The sequence below is a fragment of the Scaptodrosophila lebanonensis genome, unplaced genomic scaffold, assembly GCF_003285725.1.
Source record: "Scaptodrosophila lebanonensis strain 11010-0011.00,11010-0021.00 unplaced genomic scaffold, SlebRS2 tig00000145-arrow-arrow-pilon, whole genome shotgun sequence".
Classification (NCBI taxonomy): Eukaryota; Metazoa; Arthropoda; class Insecta; order Diptera; family Drosophilidae; genus Scaptodrosophila; species Scaptodrosophila lebanonensis.
Genome location: NW_022060590.1, coordinates 831,697 through 840,880, shown reverse-complemented (window position 1 = coordinate 840,880; position 9,184 = coordinate 831,697). Strand labels below are relative to the sequence as shown.

The 9,184-nt window shown below is 43.1% G+C and overlaps 1 long non-coding RNA gene across 1 annotated transcript; it reads right to left on the bottom strand.

The window, feature by feature from the left end:
* Nucleotides 1-8,254: 8,254 nt before the first annotated feature.
* LOC115629418 lies at nucleotides 8,255-8,794 on the bottom strand. The gene is made up of 3 exons (XR_003995906.1): nucleotides 8,749-8,794; nucleotides 8,536-8,688; nucleotides 8,255-8,473 (listed from the first exon to the last, which is right to left on the bottom strand). It is a non-coding gene; the product is annotated as an uncharacterized LOC115629418 (long non-coding RNA).
* Nucleotides 8,795-9,184: the final 390 nt, after the last annotated feature.

Below are 9,184 nucleotides of genomic sequence, written 5' to 3'. Positions count from 1 at the left end.
TTCGGTAAGGGGCCCAACCGTTGTGGCGAAATTTGGTACGAAGCGTCGATACCACGAGGCCATTCCAATGTACTGCCGAACTTGTTTCAGATTTGATGGCGGCTTCAGCTCGAGGATGGCTGCTACCTTCTCCGGATCTGTTTGGATGCCCGCCTCCGTCACTAGATGCCCCAGGTACCTAATGGATTTACGAAAGAATTCGCACTTATCTCGATTTATTCGCAGATTGGCCGCTCGCAGTCGCCGGAACACCTCGCGCAAGTTGCTCAAGTGCTCCTCGAACGTCCTGCCGACCGCCACTATGTCGTCGAGGTATGCAAACGCGTGCGGTGCCATGTCCGGGCCGATGACGCTGTCCAACGCCCTCTGGAATGTCGCGGGCGCAGAATGCAGGCCGAACGGCATCACACGCCACTGGAACAGCCCGCGTTCTGGCACCGTGAACGCTGTATATCGCTGGCTCTCGCGCTCCATCGAAATCTGCCAGTACCCATTCCGCAAATCGATGCTACTTATGTATTTGGCCTGGCGCAGCTGCTCCAAAATATGCTGGATCCGCGGAATTGGGTACGCATCTGGTTCTGAGCGTTCGTTCAGCTGTCGGTAGTCGATGCACATCCTCCAGGCGCCTGTCTTCTTGCGTACCAACACGATGGGTGCGCTGTAGGCACTGTCGGAGCGCTCGATGCAGCCCTTTGCCAGCAATTCGTCGACTGCTTGATTGATCACTGCCTGCATGGCCGGCTTCCGGGGGTAGTACCGCTGTTTGATGGGACGCTCGTCTTTCATCCGGATTGTGTGCACCGCCGCCGACGAGACTCCTGTGATGCTCTCAAAGCTTGCCAGTTCCCCCTCGAGGAACCTGGCTGCCGTCTGGGTCTGCTGCTCCGTTAGGTGGGCGGCTATAGTGAGCCCCGCCTCCTCGCTTGTCACCAAGGCTGCATGTCGGGCTCTGCGATTTCGCCTCCGTGGCCGTTGATCGTTCGTTCGCAGTTCTACAGTTTGGCCGCCCACAGTCACCGCCCCGTTGGCCATTTGGACGTAATCCAGTCCCAATGTGAGCTCATCTATGCATCCGGGGAGTGTGAGCAGCGGCAGTACTACGCGACCGTCGCCTTCGTTTCTTCACGGACCGTCATGGACACAGTCACGCTCACGGACCGTACATTTTCTCCGTCTGGCGCCCGCAGGCGTTGCGCCAGCCTCGGACTCGCGAAGCTGCGTGTCGCTCCGGTGTCCACGACCGCCTCTACCAGTACCCCATCACAGTCTACTGATAGCGCGGCCGCTACCCTGCGTGTTGTTGTTAATTGGAATTTGCCTGCGTGGGCTCGCCGGCTGTTGATGTGGGACGAGCCCCCCTGGCGTTTCCCGTCGCGCGTCGGCAGCATTCGTTCGCACGCACCCCCATCCCAACAGTAGAGCTGTTGAGAGTTTGGGCACGCGTCCATACTGTGCCCTCCCATCCCGCAACGTCTGCAGATGGGTGGGCGACGATGCGTGTCCGCTGGGCCAGCCGCCACTGGCTGTGGGATCGGCGTAGGGTGTGTGGCGTTCGTCTCATCATTGCCGGCCGCCTGTGACCGTGCTAAGACTGCTTGGTACACGCCCTGTGCCGCCTGTACATACCCATCGAGTGAGCTCACTTCTTCGCCTGCCAGGCGGAGATTGGCGCGTATTTCTGGTAGCCCGTTGGCGTGGACAAGCTGTTCCTCTGCAGTCATCTCCGCGCCGCGCATCAGTCGTTGCATCGCTCGGACATACTCGATAGGGCCCTCTGATGCGCCCTGGACCCGGCTGTATGCTTCCCGCCGGCGCTCTTCTATGTGGGGACCCGCTGGATACTCCTTTAGTAGGTCTTGGCGGAACTCGACCCACCGTTGTGCCAAATTGCCGCGGTACGCGACGACATGTTTTCGTAATACGCCGCTAGTTCTTCCAGGCGGGGTCGGTACTCTCCGTTGGCCGACTTCACGAACGTGGACAGCCGCGCCCGCAACGCCTCCACGTTGCCGGTCTCCTCGATTTCGAACTCGCGCAGCACCGCGCTGAGCTCTTCCTTCCGTAGCACACGTATCCAGCTCGTTCGTAGCATCGTAGGTCCACGCTCTCTTCTTTACTTGGTCGGATCTAACCTCAAACTTCTTTGGGGTCCCTGCTCGGGCGCCACTTGTAACGTTGTTACTCTGCCGTGGGTATGCTCGCCGGCCAGAGTTTGCTGAAATAAATAATAAATTAGGCACCCCAAAGTGCCGAGGTGTCCAACAAATAAAAGAGGGCGGTATGCCAAAACTTCTCCACGTGTCTTTAATTAATACAAAATAACAAAGGGGCGCTTCAGTGCGCGTTGGGCAGAAGCCAAAAGGAGACTAAAACTAAAACAGAACTTAAAATTAGTCGCCTTCATGGCTTACTCCTACTTACAATTACTTATTAACTTACAACTACTTGGCATCGTAATGACGCGCGGCTGCCGCTACGCAACGCGTCATTACACGGTGGTTTCAAGCTCTTCAGTTTCGAGCTAATTTTTCTGCTTCTCAAATTTTATTTTTTATAGCCTGTACCCAAAGAGTGAGAGGCTATAATAGTTTTGTGCGAATGTATGTAACACACTGAAGGAGGCGTGTCAGACCCCACAAAGTATATATATTCTTGATCAGGGTCCATCTGTATGAGCGCAAGGATCTCAGAAGGTACAAGACCCAGTATTACCAAACTTGGTATCCAGGTTCCCCTAAGCCCTAGGCAGGTCAAGTTTATTTTTTTTATTTTGATACACCCCCCCCCCCCCCACTACCGCGCAATTTGTGTTTTTTATAACTCCCGTAATTCTTGGAATTTTCAAATCAGTTTTAGTAGTTACGTCCAGTTAGTGCTTATGTGTCCGTATGCCAAGTCTCATCATGATAGGTCAATTCTGAAGAAAGTTATAGTCAAAAATAAAATCGCTGCTTGCAGCACTGCCCGTAGCTGTTATTGTTGTTGCTTATATATAAACGTATATAACAGACAAGCATAGACAAGTGATGTAAATGTAAAACTGTGCATAAAAATGTCTTCTATGTATGTATCATTTAGACAGGCGACTCACATGGCGTAAGCACATTGAAGCAAAGAAGACGCAGTTGAAACTTGAGGCAAGCAGTCTCCATTGGCTTATAAACGCTCGTTCTCCGCTTTCTCTGGAATATAAAGTTCTACTCTATAACTCCGTGCTTAAGCCTATTTGGACCTATGGCTCAGAGCTATGGGGCAACGCAAGCAGAAGTAACATCGACATTATACAGCGAGCGCAGTCCAAAATTCTGAGAACCATCACTGGGGCACCGTGGTACCTCCGGAACGAGAGCATTCGCAGAGACCTGCACATCAAGCTCGTAAGAGAAGAAATTGGAGAAAAACAGGCAAAACATCAAATAAGACTCGCCTCACATCCAAATCCTCTTGCAAGAACTCTAATCCGAGTAAGCAGCCAAAGTCGGCTGCAGCGCAACGACCAACCAGCCCAGCGATCTACTTTCTTCTCGAGGGCCGTTTAACATAAATGCAATTAAGCAACTAATTGTAAATTAACTTAGAGTAAGATTTGATTAATTATTGTTAGTCCCTTAAGACAACAAGCGGAGATTCAATAAATAAAATGAAGAATGAAAAAAAAAAAAAAATGTATGTATTAAATAAATTTTCTTAATTAATTTAATAAATTAATTAAATTATGAACACCTGGATCTCAGAGACTATAAGAGCTAGAGACACAAAGATGCCTTATGTGTGTACGCTGTGCAAGTTTGTTTTATTTTTTTGATTTTCCCCCCCACTTCCCCCTATGGGCGTTTTACCGATTTTCCATTCGTATTATCGCCTATGATGCTGGTGCTTTGGTTGACTGCAAACATGCTCACACGGACACTATTAGATGCGCATAGACATTCATACACGCACGCAATTGCTTTGTATATTTGCAATTATACACCCTTTACGTGAGTTCGAATACCTAGAGAGGTAAAATCGATCAAATTTATTTTTTAATTTTCTTAATTTGTTTAATTTCTATAAATATTCTGTCTACACAGTAGACAGCTGCATGAATGGCAAAAAAAAAAAAACACATTTGAATACACAATGCTCAAAATGAGTTGAGTGAATTCAGTCGAAACGTAGAAAAACGAATTGAATGGAGTGAGAACACGAAAAACTTAAACGTAGTTCTCGAATGATTTGAATGACAAACCGGTAAAGAAGAAAGAAAAACTGTAGTTAATAAAATGGTTGATATTTATATTTTCATTTGTATTTATTTTACTTATTATTAACATTACAACATCTATTTTATATTAGAATTTAAAAATTTAAATTTAATTTTGTCAGGATTGGTGGCTAATAGACAACATTTTTCTGTTATTAAATTTCAAGCGTGTGCGTTGGTTGCAGGTTGTTTTGTGCAACAGAGGAACTCCCTTTTTATTATATAATGAATTGTACAGGTCAAATACGTTGCTTTTAAATAATTATCTGTCCATATATCACTGGTGATGGCATATCCAAAGGCTTTATATTCCTCAATTTCGGCCTTTATCGCATCAAAGTGAGCAGATTTTACAATAACTAGAGCAGAGTAACTCGAATAAATCGAATGTTTTCCGATATGTCAATTGTTTCATTCAGTTTTACGTTTCATTTATTCTAATTCATTTCAATGAATGTCGTATGCTATTAGACACAAGACACATTCATATTCATACAAATTCATTTCATTTTCAATGTCCCACTTACTGAATTCAATTCAATTCGATTTCATTCTTTTTAACGTGCCTTATGAGTGAAGCCATGCAGCTGTCTAGTACAGAGTATTTCAGAGTCGGGACACCCGACTTTAGCTTTTTCTTGTTGATAATATTTAATTGTTAAATAGAATAAAATTGCCAAGCGCACAAAGTTAACAAAAGTTTCTCGTAACTTTTGTCACAAAATTTTCAATAGTAACCTGACTTTGACAGTCAATCAGAATTGTAGGGATGCATTTTTGGCCAAAATATTTAATGATTCTTCATATATAGACATATTTCAACTCGATTAAATATGTATAACACAAACTTTTCATTTGAAATAGTGAATAAATATTAAAACCCCAATAATTCAAGCTCCAACACAAATTTCGAAAATCTAAGTATGCAGTTTTGTTTGTATTCTTTAATTGATTTTAGAAACTAAGTTTTAAGTCGATCGGTTGAAAAATTCGGATTTTTCAAACAAACTTTGGAGCTACTTTTCCCCACCTTTGGAGCTCGAATTTTCCAAAATACCTTCTTAATGCACATTTACACTATGATAGGATACTTGACCCCAAATTTCAGCTTTCTAGCTCTTACCGTTTGGGCTGTGCGTTGATCACCAATCAGTCAGTCAGGACAAACTGTTTTATATACATATACAAGTATAGATGTACTATACATATATCATAATTATTTCTTCTACTCTTTAATGAAAAGTTACAAAAATACAACGCAGTTTTTTCTGTATTCTTTCTCAGAGTAAATACATAAACCAAGTTTAAAGTTAATCGGATTTCTAATTTTCTAAAACCACTTCTTGGTGCTCACCTACACTTTGAAGCTTTTTAACGTTTACCATTTGGGCTGTGCGTTGATTGCACACACTTACCCAAATACATACATATGTATGTACATAAATACATACTATTTTATTCGTGCACCAATAAAGCCCCAATGCAAAAAACTGGGTTGAAAAAGCAGATATATTAAACAAACGACTTTATATATGTATGTACATACATATATGTATGTATATACATACATACATAAATAAACCTGTATATACATAAAATACTCACATATATACACATGCATAAATATATAGATTGGGACATTGAGGGCTAGTAGATTCTCGAATTAAACACTGTAACATTTAACACCGACATACATACATACAGTCCTAACTTATAAGTGCAAATTCCTCAGAACGCTGCTCGCGTAATCGAGTTATTCCCGAAAAGCGGGACTGAGCCTGTCCCGCGCGGGATATTTAATTTTGATTTAAAAATCGGGCCTGGCAACGCTGATATGTACATACAGAGTTATTAACATTTTATTTTTTATGCAGGCGCTATCTATCCTCATATGAAAGTACATACATATCTATATGTACATACATATACATATGTAAGTGTATGTATTAAATTGTACAGTTTAACACTTATCCATATGTGTTTATACTCTGTACATGAAATGTACAAGAGTATATTAGGTTTGCGGGAGCTGAAAAATGTAACAGGCAGAAGGAGGCGTGGCAGACCCCACAAAGTATATATATTCTTGATCAGCAGACGCAATTGCTATGTAAATGTGCAATTATAAACCCTTTACGTGAGTTCGAATACCGAGAGAGGTAAAATCGATCAAAATTTTTTTTTTATTTTCTTATTTTTTTTTATTTTCTATAATTATTGTAAGCATATGTTATGTGCGGCGCGGCAGTATTGGGAAACCACAAATGTCGTCGGACAAAAGGAGTGGCAACTCGCGCGATTGACAGCTGGAGCGGGCCGATAACAAGTACTCGTGCGTGAGGGGCGAGGACCAGTGCTACCAATTAGGAGGGTTGCAAAGTGGGGAAAGTAGCATCGGGTAGAAGGGAAATTATCGGTTCCTTGGGAATGGCAATAAGTAGTTTCCGGCAAGGGCAAAGGCACAGTTTTTGGCAAGTGAAAAAAGAGACGTGCACGTGGTAGTTGGAACGCAGAGGAAGGTGACTAAAAAAACGCTAATCATATAACAGAGTGACGAAAGGGGACTGGAAAATACACTAGCGGGATTTCGTATGCTGAGGTAAGGGTTTTAGAAGAGGCCAGTATGCCAATGGCTAATCTCTTACCGTTTGTGACAGGAGTAGCAGTATCAAAGAGCGGCCTGTAAAGTGTGCTGTGCGCGGGTCGGCGCCGAGCGTCGGTGCAAGTTTTTATACCTGCTGCGGAAGGCACCAACCGCCGATACGGTATCTTGGGCAGGACCTCGGCCATAGCGGGAGCCAGACCATCTGTCATTTCTTTGGAATCCGGGCTAAGTACCCCTTTTTGATGCACCGTCTACATATAAGCTTTAATTTAAACACATACACAAAATTTATATACAGCCCACACGCACACATCCGTCATTTTCATAGCCCAATTTAAACACATACACATAATTATATAAAGCCCACCCCTACATAGTCCATTTATATACAACAAACTCAAATACACTACACCAAAAGAAAAATACACATGTATGCCATAGCCAAAATTCAAAATACACACCCATTCATATACAAGTCACATAACAATACAACACACAAAACAATTAACAATTTTCTGTTACACACATAGCCCAAACAATCACAACATAATATAAAACATTAAACAGAAACACAACACCAAACAAGTAACCATATTGTAAACAAAAATTCAAATGTATACTTAAGAAAGAAAAACAAAAAAAAAGGAAAAAAAGAAAATGTATAAAATTTAATATAAGTAAAGGAGTTTGTAATGTGTATTGGAGCGGCGCAGTTTTTTTTTGTTTATTTCCTGTTAATAATATCCCTCATAACTACATACTCGAGTATAGGTAGAAAGAGGTTACAAATTCAAATAAGTAAAATAGGCACAAATAGCCAACGAACTGCAGCGTCCCAAAATTCAATGGCTTAAGTATTAAAGTTTATTTTTATTGTAATAAAATTTAAAATTTGCACATGAATCTGGAGTAGAGTCCATTTATGGGGTGAGATGGGGTGATAAAAGTCCCGGAGCAGGAGAAAAAAACCAAACCAAGCATGTTAAAGGGAGCCGGCAACAAAATGCCAAAACCGACTCAAGGTAGGGAGGGCCACGCGGCTACATGACACCAAAGTAGCCACAACTCCACCCAAATTCCACAGGCGTCCCTCAGCCGACAATATGAGTAGGTGTGTTTGAAAAAATATATAAATTCATTGTTGGTCTGCCGCACCCCTGTCGCGGTCGAATCTGACCCTGAGCCGATGGCTAGCCGGCGTAACGACAGGGGATGCACTGGCAAAGGCGGACATAACAAGATGGCGCCCAATATAAATACACCTGGGTCTACATTTTAGCAAATGTTGCCCCAATTCGAAGCGAAGTAAAAGCCAGAGTCTTGTTGTTTGTTTTTTTGTTGATTTGTTTTCTTTATTTAATGTAGCTTTCAACAACAATAGCTGCTGGCGGCCCCTGAGCCGGCGGGAAACGGTGCAACTGCCAGGTCCGTGGGTGAGCTTCACTAGGGCTCAGCCCATCGTTGCCGCAGTTGCATCTTTCTTACAGCGCGGTGTAGGTTGGTAACCAGCAGAATAGGCGCAGCGAAGGAGCGAGTGTAGCAGGTCCGTGAGGGGTCTTGGTGCCCACTCATTGTTGCCCTACAGGGGGTTCCGAGGCTGAAAAGATCGAGAGGAATGTCTGTTAGGTGTTAAGTAAAGATTAGTCTAGTTGCCTTGTTTTTTTTTTTTTGTGTTAGGTACCTTTTTTTTGTGGTTATTTGGTATTTCTTATGTATGGTTGCGTAGTAGGTCCATGTCCAGTCCCAAGCGGAAGGAGCATCGTTGCCCTACGTAGCAGAGCATAGGAGCAGCAATTCGCCATAGCCCGAGCAGGATTTGAGTTTTAGTCGGCGCCTGGAAGAAATTGGGTGGTGTAAAGCGTGCGATACATATATGTTTGTTTTGGTTGTTTACCTTCTGCAGTGACAGCGTGCCGTGGTGCAGCGTCATACTGAGGATCCCCATCTCACCCTTACATGTCTGGTTATTGAGTCTGTAATTGTGAGAATCTGTTTTTATTGGTCTTATGGTCAGTTAGTGTATTAATTACCTTTTATTTATTTATTTGCTTAGCAGCAAATAAGTTGTCAATAGACAGGGAGTCCATTGTGAATGGTCCCGGCCTAGCACAGCTGTTCCTGGGCTGAACCATCGATATTAATAAGTATCGATAGGGTTTTTTTTTGGCACAGGTTAGCGGGTCTGTACATAGGGCGGGAATTTGAAGTTCAACTTATCGTTAGTTTGTTTTTTTTTGGGAGTAATATTTTCGATTAGGATTTTTTTTTTTTTTGTTTGTTCAGTTTTTTTTTTTTGGGTGTATTTATTTATTCTTATTTATTTATTCTAC